The sequence below is a fragment of the Drosophila albomicans genome, chromosome X (assembly GCF_009650485.2).
Source record: "Drosophila albomicans strain 15112-1751.03 chromosome X, ASM965048v2, whole genome shotgun sequence".
Lineage (NCBI taxonomy): Eukaryota > Metazoa > Arthropoda > Insecta > Diptera > Drosophilidae > Drosophila > Drosophila albomicans.
The window spans coordinates 20271600-20285414 of NC_047627.2; the positions used below are offsets into that span (position 1 = coordinate 20271600).

Genomic DNA, 13815 nt, shown 5'->3' on the forward strand with positions numbered 1-13815 from the left:
GTGTGTGTGTGTGTGTGCCTATTACCTTGTATATATTTGTATATTTTTATAAGCGTGCATTGAAAATAATTGAATGAGTAAAATATTGCCAAACTGAGTGAATGACTGACTGACGACGCTGCTTGCTTCTCGTCTCCTGATTCTAGTTTTGCCCAATTGCTCTCTTTTTTTTCGGGTACTCACAACATCGAGGGGTAAAATAGGAGAACATCAGCAATAGAAGTAGAACAAAAGGCGTTGGAGAAGATGAAGATGGAGGATGGAGATGGAGACACGAGATGAGAGGAGAACAACCCTTGAAGCAACAAACATTGAAACGTAAACCCAAAAATACTTTTCCAAAAAAGGGCAAATAAATGAAATTAGATTGCAAAGGCCAAGGCAAATGTGTATGTGTGTGTGTGTGTATCGCTGTGTGTGTGTGTGTGTGTGTGTGTGTGTGTGTGTGAAGGGGTGTAGAGGTGGTTGGTTTTTGGTCGACAACGACGACATGTTAATTACGCATTGAATATTTTGCGTCGACTTTCGAGTTCGTGTTCGTATTTACAACAAAACTCGCCACAATCCAACGGATACGCAGTATCTCAAAATGAGTGGAAAGAGCGAGAGCGAGAGGGGGTTGTAGGTGGGGGGAGGTAGTCAACACTAGACGGGGGTTAGTTTCAGGGGCTTCAACTGCGCATCGAAGAGAAGAGCAGCAGCTGCTGTTGTCCCCAAAAACAGAAAAGCAATCGAAGTCCAAATGGAAAATGCCTGCACATAGACAACAACAACAATAGCAACAACAACAACAATAAAATCGACAACTATATCCAGGTTTACTATATAGAGCGGACAACAGTTTTACGTTTTTGGTTTGTGTGTTTGTTTGTTTGTTTTTTTTCTTTATGAGTAACGACGACGACGACGATTTTACGTTGGGTTCGCTTCGTTTTTGTCTCATCATCAACATCATCATCATCATCAACATCTTCATCATCATCATCATCATTATCATCATCACGTGGCATCGTCGCCCAGGTTCTGCTGTTTGCTTCGGTTCGATTCGGTTTTTTTAAGTAGCTTTGCATTAGTCTAGTATATATACATATATATATCTCTATGTGTGTGTGTGTTTGTGGCATTCATTGATTGAAATGACATTGAGCTAATCAAGCGAACGGAATCATCAACAAACAAGACACATGAACTAACCAAACACAAGCCAAAAGCCACCAAACACCGCAATTTGTTTATGCCCAATTATTTAGTAGGTGTTAAATGGACACCAACAACAACAATAACAACAACATTTTTGCGCATTTTTTTCGAAGCAGCCAAATCTAATCGGAAAAGATCATCACAATTTCTGGAAATTATTCAAAGTCAAAGCAAAATAGCATAGGTAAATACTTAAATCGATTTCGGCATTTTGCTGATTTTAATTTGATTCAAATATTATTAAATTTAATGCTAAATATATAAAGCTTTGAAAATCTATCTATTCAGTATGTTTCCAAAGTCGAATAATGATTTTTAAATAATGTTTGTAAGCTGGTGAAACTCGTGTACAATTATTAGAGTAATAATTATTAAACATTTGAATTATAGAGCCTTCATTTATGTTTCATTTTAATGAAAATATCCGTGTAAGCATCTTGATACCATTTATCAAATTTCTTAGAAAAAAAATACTACACAATGGTATAAAAATATACTATATAAAAATAAAAATATACATATAGTATTATAAGAACAAATTATTAAATCATATTTCTACAAAAAATTTAATGACAGACATTGAATTCGACAATAGCATAAAAATATACCATATTATTTAAAATTGAATTCATGCTATGCAATAAAATGATACCATATTAAAATGCTAAATGTACACATTGTTCTATATTGTAAACATACTAATATATCATTTTATTATAATATAATATACAAGTATAGTATGAATATACTAAATATATATACTATAATAGTGCGAGTATACCATACTAGTATGTTTAGCATATTCATTTAGTATATTACAGCATGTATACTTTTATTTTTATATAGTACACTTTAGTAGTATTTTTATTTGTATATAAAGTATTTTTATACTATTGTCTAACTATACTATAAACTATAATCTCTAAATATACTATAAAAGTACACAATATGAAAATACTAGTAAAGAATGTATATTTAATATATCCATATAATATACTTTTATAGTATAGTATGCACTATAAAATACCAATATATCTTTTTTCAAAAAAGTATTATTAAGTGCCAGCCATTGAAATGGACAATAGTATAAAATATATACTGTACTGAAAAACTATACTATATTAATATACCAAATATACATACTTTACTGTACAAAATACTAATATATCCTTTTTTATTAAAAAATATTGTTGAATGCTCAACAAATTGATATATAAAGTACAATATAATTTGAAATTAATATGAATAGTTTCAGTTTTAGTTGAAACTTGAAATTGAACAATGTGGGCTAAAATATATTTTAACTATTTTAATTATTATTAAATGTCCGTCACATTTTATAGGAAAATATTCAACAAAATTCCGAGAATTATTCTTTTTTTTAACATTATTATTTCATACATAAAAATATCACTTTTCTAAAACTATTTTTTTACAACATTTTCAAACACAAATTGTTAAAAGAAAAATTAAATTTAATACACCAAATGGAAGTCCTTAAAAAAGGTTTGAGAAACCTTTTTGGAAATCGCAAAAAAAAAATAAAACCGTGGGTGAATCAACCACCCAAATTGGTCAGAGAGGGAGAGAGAGAGCAGGTGGTGATGGTAATGCTTGGTAGTCGTAATATGGCTATATAATATAAATACGTGTATGTGTATATATAAAGTTCAGCCATCGCGACTTGTATGTAAATATTTATACTGCAAAGATGACGCATATATATATTTTTCTTTTTTTTTCTTTTTTGGCAAGCATGTAAAATACATAAATGTATCTCTCGTTCTGAGTGTTGCACATAATGCTGAGACACTTGCTGTATATTTATGCATTTTTATTTCATTGACATTGACATTGAAATGCATCGAGATAGAGAGATATAGAAAGAGAGAGAGAGAGATGATCTGACTAATACGCACTTAAAGCTATATAGAGAAGACAAAAAAGTGACTAACCCAAAAGTTGCAAGTTTGGAATTCAATTGTTCGGTTGCGTTGTTTAGTTTGTTGTTTTTTTCGTTTTGGTCCTTCGGTTTTGCCTGATTGCCACAATGTATACTATATACAAATAAATATAATATATAATGCGAGGGGGTAAAAAACAGGAAACCAGCCGGTGACGCACACACACGGACGGACGGACGGACAGACGGACGGACAGTCAGATAAACAGACAGAAAATGTTTATTAGGTGCCTGGCCCCTCAACCAACAAAAAATTTGTCATGCTTAAAGTGGCGCAACGCTATGACGCACAGCGCTTAAAACAATTTAGCTGGCAAACAAAAAAAAGAGAAAAAAAAAACAGAAATAAGGAAATGGATCACACGAAACTATGGCACACATATCTTTCGATTCTGACATACTTAAAAAATGTTAAAAATAGCATAATACTGCCAAAAATAATTCGCAAGTATTTCATAATTTTGTTGAAAATACTTTCAAGTATTCCTCCCAAAAATTGTATCCGAAATCGTAGCACAACTTATTATCTGCAATTTATTTGCACCACTTAACAACAATAATAATTGTCAAGTACTTGTTGTGCTATAAAAATAACTTCTGTGATCTCATAAAGTGCGAACTAAAAATAAAAATCGCACGTCTTATCAATGAAATGTATTCCAAGAATTCCCAAAAAAAAAAAAAAAAAAAACCAATTTTGCTGTCGTTTCGCATAGTTTTCTTTGGAAGATAAGTGAAAAACCACATAGAAAGCGAAAGCGAGTGTTTTGAATAATCATACTCTTCATTTAGTGATAAGCATTCTACGATAACAGTGCATAAAATTAACTAAATCAATCGAATGTGAAATATACGCTTTTAATTAAAGTCAGATTTCACCTTAGCGGGTGTTTACTGTACTGTGGCATATTACCACAGCAACGAGAAATCGCATTGAAAACTAAACCAGCTGCTGTTGTTGTTGCTCCTTCTCTTTCCTCCTGTTCCCCTTATTTCTACCCTTCTTATATACAGGTAAAGAGCCCTTAAGTATTTGTAGCAAACTCAATGTAAAATTTCATTTAAAATATGTAGCTAGCTAATTTTAAATACTAGAATTATTATTGTCTGTACCAAAATTCGCGACTCTAGCTTGCTATTCGATTTTTGCGGAGGCGGAAATGGGCGTGGCAAAAATTTGCATCGAAGTTGATTTGCGTGTAAGCATAACAAGTGTTGTCGAAAAAGAATTATATCTATATCTCTTATAGTCTCTGAGATCTAGGTGCTTAAACAGACGGACGGACAGACAGACGGACTTGGCTAAATCACCTCGGCTGTTGATGCTCATTAAGAATATATGGCTCCTTCTGCTTGTTACATACATTTCATGGAGGCACAAAGTTATAATACCCTTCTATCTATAGGGCATACAAATTTTGTTCATATGATAGCTAAGAATTTTTTGAAAAGTGCATTTAAGCATTTATTATTATTGTCTGTACCAAAATTCGCGACTCTAGCTTCAATATTGCGCTTACTAATCGATTTTTGCTGAGGCGGAAATGGGCGTGGCAAAAATTTGAAACGAACTTGAGTTGCGTGTAAGCATAACAAGTGTTGTCGAAAAAGAATTATATCTATATCTCTTATAGTCTCTGAGATCTAAGTGTTCATACAGACGGACGGACAGACAGACAGACGGACGGACATGGCTGTTGATGCTCATCAAATATATACATACATTTCATGGAGGCACAAAGTTATAATATAATAATAATAGTACATTCACGTAATTATCAGGTATTGTTTTTCTATTTTTCAATCGATAGAAAAATAGTATATAAATATGTATATAGCATATATATCAAAATTTTGTGTAGAATAAAGTTGAGTTAAGCTAAGTTTTTAACCTTAATTCTCAGTACCCCAAATAAATCAATATTCATCGAAGCCTAATTTAAACCTTTATCATTTTAAATGTTTAATCTTTTACAATAAATATGCATATCTTTTAAGTTTTCCTGATTATTATGTTGACAGTTTCCATTGAACTTGCAAATGTTTTTAATTTTCTAGTATATTAATAAAATATTTCTCTATCACTTGATTAAATCGCTTTGCAAATTTGTTTACAAATTCCAAACTTTTTGTGTGTAATTTATTTGCTGCGATTTATTGAGCAAATAATTGAATCTCAAGTGTTGAATGTCATGTGAATTGTTTAAATATTTTGAATATTAGTAAAAATATGTTTCGATTTGATTGTTGGTTTAGTTTTGTTATTGTCATGGGAAACTTACATAAAAATCTTTGTAAAACAAATAATAAATTTCATCATCAAGATTGTTGTTGTTGCTGCTGTTGTTGGTATGTGGTTGTATTTGTTGTTGTTGTTGCTGCTGTTGCAGCTGATGGTTGCTGTTGTTGTTGTTGTAGCTGTAGCAATTGTTGTTGTTATTATTGTTGTTGTTGTAGGTGCTATAGTTGCTATAATTGTTGCAACTGTTGCTGTTGCTACTCAATTGGTGATGTTGTTGTTGCAGCTGCAACGGCAACGGTTGCTGCTGCTGCTGCTGTGCGACTAGCAATTGTTGTTGTTGTTGTTGTTGTTGCTGATGTAACTGTATTTGTTGCTGCTGACTGTGTTGTAGCTGCTGCTGCTGTGGTTGCTGCTGCTGCTGCTGATGATGATGTTGCAGTTGTTGTTGTTGTTGTTGTTGCTGTGGTTGCTGATGCTGCTGGTAATGTTGTTGATAGCTTTGCGCTTGCAATTGCCAATTTTGCATTGCACATGTATATTATGTATACACACATAGGCGTCTGTATTTTGTATTTGTAGTTGTGTCATGCGTATGTATTTCTTTTCTATTCTTATTCTTTGCGCTGCGAAACGAAAATTACAACTTTCTTTCTTACTTCATTCGCCAACAAAATTATAAGCACACACACTAACAAACAACACACACATTAATAAAAAAAATAACAAAAAAAACAAAGACGCGATTTTCGAATTCGGATTCTCGATTTTGCTTCGCTTTTATTTTATTTTTGATTTGATTTCATTTATTTCTTTCGTTTTGTGTTTAGAATTTTTTCAATACACGCACACACACAGACACACTGTAATTCTCGCACTCACTCACACACGCACACACACATACAGCCACATGCACTAAATGAATACACAATTTATTTTGCGTTTTTCTTCTTTCTTTTTTTTTTGTTGTGTGTTTTACGCGCTTTCCTTAGGCACCAAATTTTACGCAGTTTTTCTTTTTTGCACGCACTTTTTGTTTAATTATTATCGTAGTTGTTGTTGCTGTTGTTGTTGCTGCTGCTGTTGTTGTGTTGTTGCTTTTGCTGCTCTTTTCTTTTAAAGATTTTGTATTGTGAGTAGAGTACGTAAATTTTTCGTGTTTTTTTGCTTCGTTTGTTTAGACTTGAAATGAGCTCAAGGTAAAAATTTTGTATCAACGACCGACGACGACGACGGCGACAGCGGCAGCGACGTTAACGGCGACGCAGGCAACTCTGAGCAGCTGCTGCTGCAGCAGCTGATGTTGATGATGGGCTCTAAGCGCAGCTCGTAGATCTCTTTCATGCACACACACACACACACACACGTACTCACACTCACACAATGCACCCTTTAAATTGCGTTTTCGAAACACACACCAAAGAGAAAAAAAATTCGTTTTGCAGTTTTGGCACACTACAAATAATTTGTGTTATTGACAAAACCAAAAAATACACAAAAAAAAAAAAGAGACTAGATATAAATTTAAAACAAAGCAAAGTACAAATATGCACATACATGTGTGTGTAGGTGTGTATGTGTGTATATAGAAATTAAAATTGCCGCAAACAAAAATCGCGCGTTGTTGTTATTGTGTTTATTATTTTGACTGAAAGCAACGACGACAAATGTGTCGCCCAGCAAAATGTCGATGACGATGACGACGCAGCAGCAGCAGCAGCTGCTGGCAGCGACGTCGACAGCAGCAAACATGCATATACTGGGCACATACATGAGAGTGAGTGAATGAACAAGAGTATGTGTGTGTGCGAGAGATGAAGGCACAGGCACAGTCACAGTCACAGGCACAGGCATTTGGGAGGTAAAGTAGGGAGTGAGTGAGAGAGCGAGAGACGAAACAAGACATAGGGCGCACAAAATACACGCGTTCGTTGTAGTTCTTGTTGTTGTATTGCCGGTGTGCTGTTGTTGCTGTTTGCTGTTATTCATTCTTCTGCCTCCTTCTTATTGTTGCTTTTGCTTTTTGGCTTTGCATTTTGCTTTTGATTTTGCAGCTACTGCTATTGTAGCTGTTGTTCTTGTTGTTGTTGTATGTACATGGGCAATCGCATTGGCATTGCCTCGACATGACCCTGTTGTACACACATACACACACACACACTGTGCTGAGCACAAAAGGTATAACAACAACTGCATAACTAGTATAACTGTTGTTGTTGTTGAGAAAGCGGAAATAAACGAAGCGCAAATTGCAAGCAGCAATTGCCAGCTGTGGGCGTTCAAACGCACTGAGGGCGTGGCCCACAACAGCAACACAATAACAACAATTGTAATTACACTATTAAAAAAAAACAACAACAGCATCGACATCAACATCAACAACAACAATATGTCATTTGTTTGCACACAATGAAAGCAGAAGAGTATAGAATATTCTCCACTTCGTATCAATTCACCACAATGCCTAATCAGAATGTTATTTAGTGCGGCCAATAAAAACATTTTTTATGCATGGCGACTTTTGAATACCCTGCACTCTAAAATTTTAAATTCTAGCAAACTCAAGATTGTATTTTATACAAAATATTATAATATTATTACAATTACTTAAGATTCTTATATCGAGAAAATCTTTAATATATGTATATTCCAAAATCGAAAAACTCATTAATTTAAAAATTGAAAAATCTAATGTAATCTTTTTTTGATACTGCTAAGAACATTATTAACTTTAGATCCTTTTCGAAAATTCTAGAATTCACGAGTCTAGTATATCTTTCCTCTCTTAACACATACACTTTAAATTTATTTTCGTGAATATTCTTTAATAATTACTGCAATATTCCATTCAATACAACAAAATTTCTTGGTAAGCTCGAAGAACAGTTTGGAAACTTTGTGAATGAAATTTCATAAGTGCTGACTCATTGCTGACTCCATGAACATTGTACTTTTGAATACCCTGCACTCTAAAATTTTTGATTCTAGCAAACCCAAGAATGTATTTTATACAAAATATTATAATATTATTACAATTACTTAAGATTCTTATATCGAGAAAATCTTTATAATATATATTCGACATTCCAAAATCGAAAAACTCATTAATTTAAAAATTGAGAAAATCTAATGTAATCTTATTTAGTTATTTAGTGCGGCCAATAAAAACATTTTTTATGCATGGCGACTTTTGAATACCCTGCACTCTAAAATTTTAAATTCTAGCAAACTCAAGAATGTATTTTATACAAAATAATATAATAATTTTACAATTAGTTAAGATTCTTATATCGAGAAAATCTTTATAATATATATTCGAGATTCCGAAATCGAAAAACTCATTAATTTAAAAATTGAAAAAATCTAATGTAATCTTTTTTTGATACTGCTAACTTTAGATCATTTTCGAAAATTCTAGAATTCACGAGTCTAGTATATCTTTTCTCTCTTAACACATACACTTTAAATTTATTTTCGAGAATATTCTTTAATAATAACTGCAATATTCCATTCAATACAACAAAATTTCTTGGTAAGCTCGAAGAACAGTTTGGAAACTTTGTGAATGAAATTTCATAAATGCTGACTCATTGCTGACTCCATGAACATTGTATGTATGTATATGGGTCATGATCATATCGTCAGATCTCAATCGACCCTACCACCAAATGTCCAAAAAGCAAAACCGAAAAAAAGCTTCTGGAAATCAAAAGCAACAACTAGAAAAGTCTTATATTTTAATCCCTTCAAAAAAAAAGAAAAAAGAATTGAATGAGATCGCTAATTGAGTTAGTATTTTTTTTCAGAAATTTAATACTACATTCCAATTGGGGGGAACTTAATGAAGAAAATAAAAGTATACACACATACAACAGTTGAATGAACTTCTTCAACGGCAGCGATTTCAGATCATAAGTAGCACCAATTGAACAATTAGGGAGCACACATTCAGTTCTCTGACCGAAAAATATTATATGTGAAATGTGAAGAGCTCAAAAGAAGTGTCTTTGGTGGCACAGTGAAGAGGCGCTTTAGATCTATGTAGATCTACCAATAACAAACAGAGATGAGCGAGAAGAATAGATATTTCTGAGAACGATGATAAATTTCTTAAGTGATGTTAAAAAGAACAAAAAAGTGATAGTTTTTGATTTAATAGGTCAGAAATTGTAGTTTTCACAAAAAATATACAATGCCATAAAAAACTATTATATATAGAATGATACAACCTAATTATAACAACTCCGAAATATAAGTTACTTCAACTTTTAACAGACAGTAGATAGAAAATTATAATATTATTAATATATATCATTGAATATTTTTTCATAATAGTGAAGACTACAATTTCTCATCCATATGTGAAAATCAAATTAAGAAATTTCTCTTTTTCTTGTATTATATTATAATAATATATTTTGATATATAGATGAGAAATTGTAGTATTCAAAATTTTGAAAAATATTGAATATAATACGAAAACTATGGATTAATATAGATATATTTGCATACATAGTATGATACAACCTTATTACTTTACTTTTTATAAGTTGCTTTACATTTTATCAGATAGATAGATGGAGTTATAATTGGGGATTGACCAAACTTCTGGATGTCAAAAGAAGAAAACTTTTACATATTTATTACGATTACAATTATTGGAAAAAAAGCTGTTTTGTTTGGTTTCGGTTTTATTGTATTCTTGTTGCTCGTTGGCTTTTGATTATTTTGTTGTGTTTGGTTGTATTTTTTTTTATTTTTTATGTGCTGTTCGGTTCGGGGCGTAGAAATGAACTCAAAGCGATAATACTACTTGTATTGTATGAATGTGCAATACATATGTGTAAGTATGTAGAGTAGGTAAGTATGTATAATGAATTGTTAAAGTGTAGCCATGAGAAGCAACAACAATAACAACAACAATCTGTGGCTAAATATACACGGACAGACAGAACCCCAATGTGTGTTTGTATGTGGCAGACGTTGTCGTCAACGATGTTGTTGCTGCTGTTGTTGGGTTGCCGTCGTATCAACAACTACAGCAACAGCAACAACAGCAGCACTTGGCATGCTCGCCTTCTGTACATTATGTATCTGTATCTGTATCTAAACATATACACTTAGATACATAGATACATGCATACCGACATGACAGACTGACAGAAGGCAAACCAAACCAAACCAAGCCAAGCCAAGCCGAGCCAGGCAACCATACAGACAGACAGACAGACAGACGGACGGACAGACAGAGAGACAGACCCAAGTAAATGCTTCTTTTTTGAACCGGTTGAAGTCATATTTGCCACCGTGGAAGAAGCAGAACAACGACATCGACTACAGAAGCAGCAGCAATCGTTGTCGACGTAAGCATCGAAAAAGCAGAAAAGAAATACGCGACGCATCGACTATTTTGCTACTTCTTATAAGCATTGTGTTGAAGCTTATACTGGATATAACCCATGGCCATAGCCCCATCATCATCATCATCACAAAATGAGTGCGAAATATGTTTCGCGTTTACAGCTAACAATACAGCAAACTTGACTCAGAGTTGGCTATCAAATTTCCTACCGAAAAAAGTTGCCAACAACTATGTTATCGATAGGTGGTTTAAAAAAAAGTCAAAAACTAACCAATAACCGCAATTCCATATCAAAATCATCGATAATTTATCGAAAACGCAAATCGATAATAGATTTATCGACATTTTAGCTACGCATCATCTCAGGCCATGCTCAACTATATATCAAGTTGAATGTCAATTTACAATACAATCATTAACCATTTATCGAAAACGCATATCGATATAAAATATATCGATATATGTATCTATTCAAAGCAAAGCTCTTAGTCCAATAACATAACCACTTCTATATTAATATACAACCAAATTATCGATAATTTATCGAACGCATTTATCGATAATGTATCGATTTTTGCAATATAACACCACGCTCTCAAGTAATGTCAAATCATATAAAAAGTTGAGTGTTCATTTAATATGCATTCATAAAAATGTATCGATAACACATATCGATATACATATGTAGCCAGTAAAGACAAAGATCTTAAGCAATGTCCAAATACATAACCATATCTCTATCAATTTATAGCATAATAATCGATAATTTATCGATACTTTTGACACAAATTTGTAAGTACTAAATGTGATAACAAATACGTATCGATAGGCCATTTTATAGCTAGGTTTAAGCTATAAAAACTTTTAGAGCACAGATAAAATATTAACCCGCTCGCTTGACCGATAACCAGCAACAACAACAACAACAAGCAACGGCAGGCAGTCAAGTGCTATCGATAACAATGCTTCAGGCTGTATGCGGAGAGTACGTACATATATTAGATTATATCTTATGGCAACTTCATTTCCATTTGTTTGGCACCTCTCACCAAACACACACACACACACACACACACACACACAGACACAGAAGTCTGGAGCTTGAGATACGTTTTGTTTTTTTGCGTTTCGTGCTTGCTGTATATTGAGATATCATTTGTGAGCTCTCGAGCTTTTACACATTTTATATTACTTTTGTGTGTGCACGCTTCGTCGTCTGTCTGTACTTTTACCTCTTACCCTCCTCTCAACTCCTCTCCCTTCTCTCTCTAGCTGTGGCTCTCGTTCTCTTTCTGTCCCGCGACAGTTCTAGCTTCAATAACCAGTGAAAAAAAAAAGAAAAAAAAAATACACACACACAGAGCGAAAAAATTATGTATACACACGCCAATCGGTTTATATCTGAGATATATGTATGAGAACAGAGTGTACAAGTTGTTGGTTTGTTTGTATATCTGAGAGGTTGCCAAAGTGCCAACCAAAAGGGGGGGAAGAGGGAGCGGGGGGGGGGGAGGAGGAGGGAGTTGTGAGTCAAGCGACAAACGTTTCGTTGGGTCGGACTGGTCGATTAAAGCGAGTGCCTCTGAACACAACTCTGTGCAGTCGAAAAGCGGGAGGGGTAAAGTTACCCACACCTCTCCTCTCTCTTGCTTTGCCTACACCCCCCTCCCCACCGCCCTCTCCGCTCTGGTGTCCATCGCCAGCCACATCGACATCTACCTCTCTGCAATGGCTCTTTGATAATTTCTCGCTCATTTTGTGACTCGTCGTCGTCGTTGTGGGTGCAAATGTGCGACAGGCAGCAGCCTCTTCTTCTTCTTCTTGTTGTTGTTGCCACACACTTTCCACTCTCCACCTTCCCCTTCCCACATCTATCTACTCGTTGCAGCCCACCCATATACCTCATCTCTCTGTCAGTGTATGTGTGTGCTGTATCTGTATCTGTGAAGCCTTGTGTATTAATTCTAATAAGAAAGAAAAGTATCTGCTGATGTTGATGTTGATGCTGCTGCTTTAGCTGTTGCTGACATCTACGTAGGTAGTTACGATAGATAGCTGCAAGCTACATACAGGTACATACAGTAAACACTCTCAAGCTCAAGCCAATCATTAAATTAGCTAAGAAGCGGAAGAAACGCTTATCGAATACTATCAACGAAAAAGGGCAACAGTCTCCTAACAAAATAAATATAAAAAATATATTACATATAAAAAAATAAATAACGAAAACAAATTATAAATTCGAATAATAGAATAGTAAATAATAAAAAAAAGATGTTCTAAAAAAATTAAATAATCAAAAACAAATTATAAAAAAATAATTTAAAGATTATAAATTTAAATAAATATTTATATATAAAGAATACTAAGAAAACATATTATATAAAAAAAAAAAACAAATTATGAAATTTAAAAACATTATCAATTTATATTAATTTTTAAATATAAATAATTAAAAATAATAATAAAAATATACATTATAAAAAAAAAAAAACAAATCAGAAAAAATAAGAGAATAAAATTAGTACAAATTTAATAATAAAAAATAAATAAAAATTATTATAGATAATAATAAAAATACATATGTTAAAAAAAAAACTTTAAAAAAATAAATAAAAAACAAATTATTAAAAATAAATATAGAGAATACAAAAAAAAAAATATAAATAATAAAAAGAAAAAAAAAAAAAAACAATCCCATTACCAAAATACCAAATATCTGTCAACTAAATAATCAATTTGAATAATAGGATATATAACATATAATTGGATTGTCAAAGCTTTGCAAGGATTTTGAAGGCACCTTAAAGCTTGCGGCATCAATTTAAGCATTAAGTTTGAGAATAAACAAAGTTAACACATAAAAGTCTCTCGTGAACTGATTCACAACTAGCTGACAAAAGCACATTAAATCTGCTCTTAACTGATTCAACTGATTCACCACCATCTTAGAAAAAAGCACATTAAATCTACTCTTGCAAACAAAATAAGGTATTCCATTTTTAAAGCTTTTGCAAGCACTTAATTAGCTTAAAAAGCACATTAAAGTTG

General features: G+C 32.9%; 1 protein-coding gene across 2 annotated transcripts in view; it reads right to left on the bottom strand.

The window, feature by feature from the left end:
* LOC117574245 (neurogenic protein mastermind) overlaps positions 1-13815 on the bottom strand; it is a 113505-nt gene that overhangs the window by 50119 nt on the left and 49571 nt on the right. The window contains exon 1 of one of the 2 annotated variants that reach the window (XM_052008804.1): positions 5446-5778. The exons of the other annotated variant lie outside the window; for it this stretch is intronic. The gene's annotated coding sequence lies outside the window, so the exon portion shown is untranslated. Of the gene's footprint in view, positions 1-5445; positions 5779-13815 lie in introns of those variants that run through there. 2 annotated transcript variants of the gene reach the window in all.